A 7388-nucleotide genomic window follows, 5' to 3' on the forward strand; every position below is an offset into this window, starting at 1 on the left:
GTTTGTGGGCTCTTGCTGTGCATAATTTTATAGACATTTGCCTATATAAAAACAGCATCTTAAAAATAAATTCATTGGTTGAGAGTGGCTTTTAGATGTCCCTAGAATGTGCAAGGCTTCATAATGATGCAAGATTTACCACTTTTAACCATTTGAAATTTGCTTCATTTCTTCTTGTGGTTGCAGGAGATCCCTTAAAACTTAATCTGGACAACCATTTGAGGCAAAACCGATTGTCACTTTATGAATTAATAAATGACAGCTAACACAACTTAATAAAAATTAATTTGTGTTTGACTAACTTGATTGAGATCTTTGTTGAAATAACGGTTATGAAGGTAGTGTGGTTGATTTTGTGCGTCTGGACTTTCAAAAGATGTTTGCTAAAGTATGATGTAACGGACTTGTTGGTAAAGTTAAAGCCAATGGGATGCAAGGGACAGTGGCAGCATTGATACAGAAATTCAGCTGTTGGACTTGTTATCTCACCAGGTCCTGCACCCCTCTTAGAAATGTACTCTACGTCTTTTTTCACATTCTTCCTACCAAAGTGAATCAATTCACACTTGTCTGCATTAAATTTCATCTACCACTTGTCCACCAATTCCATCAACCTATGTCCTTGCAAAGTTCTACACTATCTACCTCATGCTTCTGTGATGATACTGTGCCTTTAAGAAATGTATGTGAGCCATGTTCTTGTGCAGGATCTGTTATTGCAGTTTTATGCACTTGGTGCCGTTCTCTTTACCGACATGCTGTATTGTTGCTGCAGCAACATAATTGCTTCTAATGGCTAGAATGTTGGTTTCAATCTGAACTAATGCTGTTCTGCTGTTTTCCCCTGGGGTTTTGCAGAGTGGGGTTTGATTGGAATGTTTGGCAGATATGATCATGTGACAGGGAAACTGGACTTACACAGAATATTCAAGCTTAGATGCTGCTTTGAGAGAGAGCAGTGTATCTCTTTTCTCCTCTCTGAAGTTGGAGACTGGGAGCTGCTGGAGGCTGGGTTTGCTTCTCTGGGGTTTTGCTGTTTTGAGGATCTATCCTTCTCTGAAAACTGCTGTCAGAACCTCTGTCCCGAAGTGTTAAAAAGATGAAATTTCAGCATCATATGAGCATACTTATTTTTGTGCTCACCGATTCTGAAGGGTGTGTGTCTGTGGGGTTTTCCTTTATATTGGAACAACAGAGATAGGTAGCTGTTAAGGATTATACTTTGCCATGTTTAAGTATTTAACTGGTAAAAGTCATGTTAATTCTTTTTGTTATATTCTAACTGTGTTCTTATACAAATTTGTTTTGATAAAAGCTTCCTAGTGGATCGCTTTAATCATACCTGGAGTGAAACACCTTATGCTCCCCCTGATGCCGAAATCAAATGTTAGAGTAAGGGTCTAGGCTAACTGCATAATATACCTTGAAGTTTCTGGTCTGGGCCTTAACACTTCACAATACTTACAAGTTTCTTATCATCCATAAATTTTGAAATTGTGGCCTGTACACCAAGGTCTCAGTCATTAATGTATTTTAGGAAGAGCAGGGGTACTAACACCAATCCATAGGAGCCACAACTCTAAAGAGGAGATGGTGGTCTTGTGATAATGTCATTGGATAAAGTCCTCTGCTATGTTCCGTGGACATGGGATCAAATCCCACCGTGGTAGCTGGTAGAAATTAAATTCAATTAAAAAATCTGGAATTGAAAGCTAGTCTCAGATTAGTGGCTATGAAAGTGTCATCAATGGTTTTAAAAAACATCTGGTTCATTAATGTCCAGTAATAAGTCTCACAACACCAGGTTAAAGTCCAACAGGTTTATTTGGTAGCAAATACCATAAGCTTTCGGAGCGCTGCTCCTTCGTCAGATGGAGTGAAAATCTGTTCTCCAACAGTGCACAGAGACACAACATCAAGTTACAGAATACTAATTAGAATGCAAATCTCTACAGCCAGCCAGATCTTAAAGGTACAGATAATGTGGGTGGAGGGAACATTAAACACAGGTTAAAGAGATGTGTATTGTCTCCAGACAGAACAGCTAGTAAGATTCTGCAAGATCAGGAGGCAAGCTGTGGGGGTTACTGATAATGTGACATAAATCCAACATCCCGGTTTAGGCTGTCCTCATGTGTGCGGAACTTGGCTATCAGTTTCTGCTCAGCGACTCTGCGCTGTCGTGTGTCGTGAAGGCCGCCTTGGAGAACGCTTACCTGAAGATCCAAGGCTGAATGCCCGTGACTGCTGAAGTGCTCCCCCACAGGAAGAGAACAGTCTTGCCTGGTGATTGTCGAGCGGTGTTCATTCATCCGTTGTCGTAGCGTCTGCATGGTTTCCCCAATGTACCATGCCTCAGGACATCCTTTCCTGCAGCGTATCAGGTAGACAACGTTGGCCGAGTTACAAGAGTATGTACCGTGTACCTGGTAGATGGTGTTCTCACGTGAGATGATGGCATCCGTGTCGATGATCCGGCACGTCTTGCAGAGGTTGCTGTGGCAGGGTTGTGTGGTGTCATGGTCACTGTTCTCCTGAAGGCTGGGTAGTTTGCTGCGGACAATGGTCTGTTTGAGGTTGTGTGGTTGTTTGAAGGCAAGAAGCGGGGGTGTGGGGATGGCCTTGGCGAGATGTTCGTCTTCATCAATGACATGTTGAAGGCTCCGGAGGAGATGCCGTAGCTTCTCCGCTCCGGGGAAGTACTGGACAACGAAGGGTACTCTGTCCACCGTGTCCCGTGTTTGTCTTCTGAGGAGGTCGGTGCGGTTTTTCGCTGTGGTGCGTCGGAACTGTTGATCGATGAGTCGTGCGCCATATCCTGTTCTTACGAGGGCATCTTTCAGCGTCTGGAGGTGTCTGTTGCGATCCTCCTCATCCGAGCAGATCCTGTGTATACGGAGGGCTTGTCCATAGGGGATGGCTTCTTTTACGTGTTTAGGGTGGAAGCTGGAGAAGTGGAGCATCATGAGGTTATCCGTGGGTTTGCAGTGCAGTGAGGTGCTGAGGTGACCGTCCTTAATGGAGATGCGTGTGTCCAAGAATGCAACCGATTCCGGAGAGTAGTCCATGGTGAGTCTGATGGTGGGATGGAACTTGTTGATGTCATCATATAGTTGTTTCAGTGATTGCTCACCATGACTCCAAAGGAAGAAAATGTCATCGATGTATCTAGTGTATAGCATCGGTTGAAGGTCCTGTGCGGTGAAGAAGTCTTGTTCGAACCTGTGCATGAAGATGTTGGCATATTGAGGTGCGAATTTTGTCCCCATGGCTGTTCCGTGTGTCTGGATGAAGAACTGGTTGTTGAAGGTGAAGATATTGTGGTCCAGGATGAAGCGGATGAGTTGTAAAATTGCATCTGGAAACTTGCAGTTGACGGCATTGAGTACTGAGGCCGTTGCAGCAATGCCATCTTCGTGGGGGATGCTGGTGTAGAGTGCCGAGACATCCATTGTGACGAGGAGTGCTCCTGGTTCAACTGCTCCATGTGTGTTGAGTTTCTGTAGGAAGTCCGTAGTGTCGCGACAAAAGCTGGGGGTTCTTTGTACAATGGGTTTCAAGATACCCTCGACATAGCCGGAGAGGTTCTCACACAGGGTTCCATTTCCTGAAACGATGGGACGGCCGGGTGTGTTTGCCTTGTGTATTTTTGGGAGGCAGTAGAGATCTCCAACGCGTGGAGTACGTGGGATGAGAGCACGGAGGGTGCTCTGAAGGTCCGGATCAAAGGTTTTGATCAGAGTGTTGAGTTGACGGGTGTGTTCTTTGGTCGGATCTGTGGGTAACTGTCTGTAGTGTTCCTCGTTGTTCAGTTGTCGGCACACTTCTTTGCAGTAATCCGTTCTGTTCAGTATGACAATGGCCCCTCCTTTGCTGGTTTGATGACAATGTTGCGGTTGGTCTTGAGAGCGTGGATGGCGTTGCGTTGTGCTTGGGTGATGTTCGGTGCTGCCTTGTGAGTACGGCTGATGAATTTGGTGTTGACGCACCTCCTGATGGCTTGGGCATACGTGTCAAGTCGAGGGCAGCGGCCTTCCGGAAGAGTCCAATTCGACTCTTTCCTCTTCGGTTGCACTGCGGATCTCTCTGTCTGCTGTTCCGGTTCATTAGCTGTCTCATTGTGTTCGCTGTTGGCCTCTTGGGGTTTGTGGAAGAACTCCCGCAGCCTCATTCGCCTGATGAATTCCTCTGTGTCTGCTGCGAGACTGATGGGGTCTATTTTGGTAGTGGGGCAAAAGTTGAGCCCTCGGCTGAGAACTTCGATTTCATCTGGCTGAAGTGTGTAGTCCGATAAGTTGACAATGGACTTTCCTGCAGTGGTACTGTTTTCTACTGTGGTACCGGGGGAGGCTTGGTTGCTGCTGGTGGTGATGCCGAGTTTCTCAAGTTTCCTGTTCTTGGTGTGCATGTAGATGGTGTTCCTTTGTCTCGTCTGCTTGGCAGAGTTTCGCAGCTGGTCTGCGTCCTGAGCGCAAGTTGAGAATATGGATTCGATCTTGGTTTCCAGGCTGCGGCGTTTGCTGTAGAGTTGGTGTATGAGATGTTTGAGGAGGGTGAGAGAGGTGCAACGGCAAAGTCTCTCAGCGTAGTCTGTGTTAAAGATTGACCTGAGTGGGTTCGTGATCCGTAGTCCTTTCGGTATCTTGTCTGCTTTCTTGCATGTTTGTAGAAACTTGATGTCTGTGTCGATATGCGTGATCTTCTTGGAGATCCTCTCCACTTGGAGCCGGCAGTTTGCGATGTCGATGGTAGTCATGATGTGGAGATGCCGGCGTTGGACTGGGGTAAGCACAGTAAGAAGTCTCACAACACCAGGTTAAAGTCCAACAGGTTTATTTGGTAGCAAATACCATAAGCTTTCGGAGCGCTGCCCCTTCGTCAGATGGAGTGAAAATCTGTTCTCCAACAGTGCACAGAGACACAACATCAAGTTACAGAATACTAATTAGAATGCAAATCTCTACAGCCAGCCAGGTCTTAAAGGTACAGATAATGTGGGTGGAGGGAACATTAAACACAGGTTAAAGAGATGTGTATTGTCTCCAGAGAAAACAGCTTGTCGCGACACTACGGACTTCCTACAGAAACTCAACACACATGGAGCAGTTGAACCAGGAGCACTCCTCGTCACAATGGATGTCTCGGCACTCTACACCAGCATCCCCCACGAGGATGGCATTGCTGCAACGGCCTCAGTACTCAATGCCGTCAACTGCCAGTTTCCAGATGCAATTTTACAACTCATCCGCTTCATCCTGGACCACAATATCTTCACCTTCAACAACCAGTTCTTCATCCAGACACACGGAACAGCCATGGGGACAAAATTCGCACCTCAATATGCCAACATCTTCATGCACAGGTTCGAACAAGACTTCTTCACCGCACAGGACCTTCAACCGATGCTATACACTAGATACATCGATGACATTTTCTTCCTTTGGAGTCATGGTGAGCAATCACTGAAACAACTATATGATGACATCAACAAGTTCCATCCCACCATCAGACTCACCATGGACTACTCTCCGGAATCGGTTGCATTCTTGGACACACGCATCTCCATTAAGGACGGTCACCTCAGCACCTCACTGTACCGCAAACCCACGGATAACCTCATGATGCTCCACTTCTCCAGCTTCCACCCTAAACACGTAAAAGAAGCCATCCCCTACGGACAAGCCCTCCGAATACACAGGATCTGCTCGGATGAGGAGGATCGCAACAGATACCTCCAGACGCTGAAAGATGCCCTCATAAGAACAGGATATGGCGCTCGACTCATCGATCAACAGTTCCGACGCGCCACAGCGAAAAACCGCACCGACCTCCTCAGAAGACAAACACGGGACACGGTGGACAGAGTACCCTTCGTTGTCCAGTACTTCCCCGGAGCAGAGAAGCTACGGCATCTCCTCCGGAGCCTTCAACATGTCACTGATGAAGACGAACATCTCGCCAAGGCCATCCCCACACCCCCACTTCTTGCCTTCAAACAACCACGCAACCTCAAACAGACCATTGTCCGCAGCAAACTACCCAGCCTTCAGGAGAACAGTGACCATGATACCACACAACCCTGCCACAGCAACCTCTGCAAGACGTGCCGGATCATCGACACGGATGCCATCATCTCACGTGAGAACACTATCTACCAGGTACACGGTACATACTCTTGCAACTCGGCCAACGTTGTCTACCTGATACGCTGCAGGAAAGGATGTCCCGAGGCATGGTACATTGGGGAAACCATGCAGACGCTACGACAACGGATGAATGAACACCGCTCGACAATCACCAGGCAAGACATTTCTCTTCCTGTGGGGGAGCACTTCAGCAGTCACGGGCATTCAGCCTTGGATCTTCAGGTAAGCGTTCTCCAAGGCGGCCTTCACGACACACGACAGCGCAGAGTCGCTGAGCAGAAACTGATAGCCAAGTTCCGCACACATGAGGACGGCCTAAACCGGGATGTTGGATTTATGTCACATTATCAGTAACCCCCACAGCTTGCCACCTGATCTTGCAGAATCTTACTAGCTGTTCTGTCTGGAGACAATACACATCTCTTTAACCTGTGTTTAATGTTCCCTCCACCCACATTATCTGTACCTTTAAGACCTGGCTGGCTGTAGAGATTTGCATTCTAATTAGTATTCTGTAACTTGATGTTGTGTCTCTGTGCACTGTTTGAGAACAGATTTTCACTCCATCTGACGAAGGGGCAGCGCTCCGAAAGCTTATGGTATTTGTTACCAAATAAACCTGTTGGACTTTAACCTGGTGTTGTGAGACTTCTTACTGTGCTTACCCCAGTCCAATGCCGGCATCTCCACATCATCATTAATGTCCTTCAGGGAAGGAAATTTGCTGTCCTTACTTCCAGGGAGTGCATTCCAGACCTAAACCAGTCTTCGTGTGAGTCTTTTCTCACCTCACATTTGCTTCTTTTGCAAATAACTTTGAATCTATGCCCTCTCATTCTCCATCCTTTTACGAGCGGGAATAATTTCTTCCTATGTTCAACCACTCATGATTCTGACCACCTCTATCAAATCTCTTCTGTGGCACAATGGTTAGCACTGCTGCCTCACAGCGCCAGGGACCCGGGTTCAATTTTTGGCTTAGGTCACTGTCTGAGTGGAGTTTGCACATACTCCCCGTGTCTGCATGGGTTTCCTCCAGGTGCTCTGGTTTCCCCCCACAGTCCAAAATGTGCAGGTTAAGTGAATTGGTCATGATAAATTCTCCTTCAGTGTACCCGAACAGGCGTCGGACTGTGGCGACTCGGGGATTTTCACAGTAACTTCATTGCCGTGTGAATGTAAGCCTACTTGTGATTAATATACTTTACTTTAGCCTTCTTTTCTCCAAGGAGAACAGTTCCA

The sequence above is a fragment of the Mustelus asterias genome, chromosome 19 (genome assembly GCF_964213995.1).
Source record: "Mustelus asterias chromosome 19, sMusAst1.hap1.1, whole genome shotgun sequence".
In the NCBI taxonomy this organism is placed as follows: domain Eukaryota; kingdom Metazoa; phylum Chordata; class Chondrichthyes; order Carcharhiniformes; family Triakidae; genus Mustelus; species Mustelus asterias.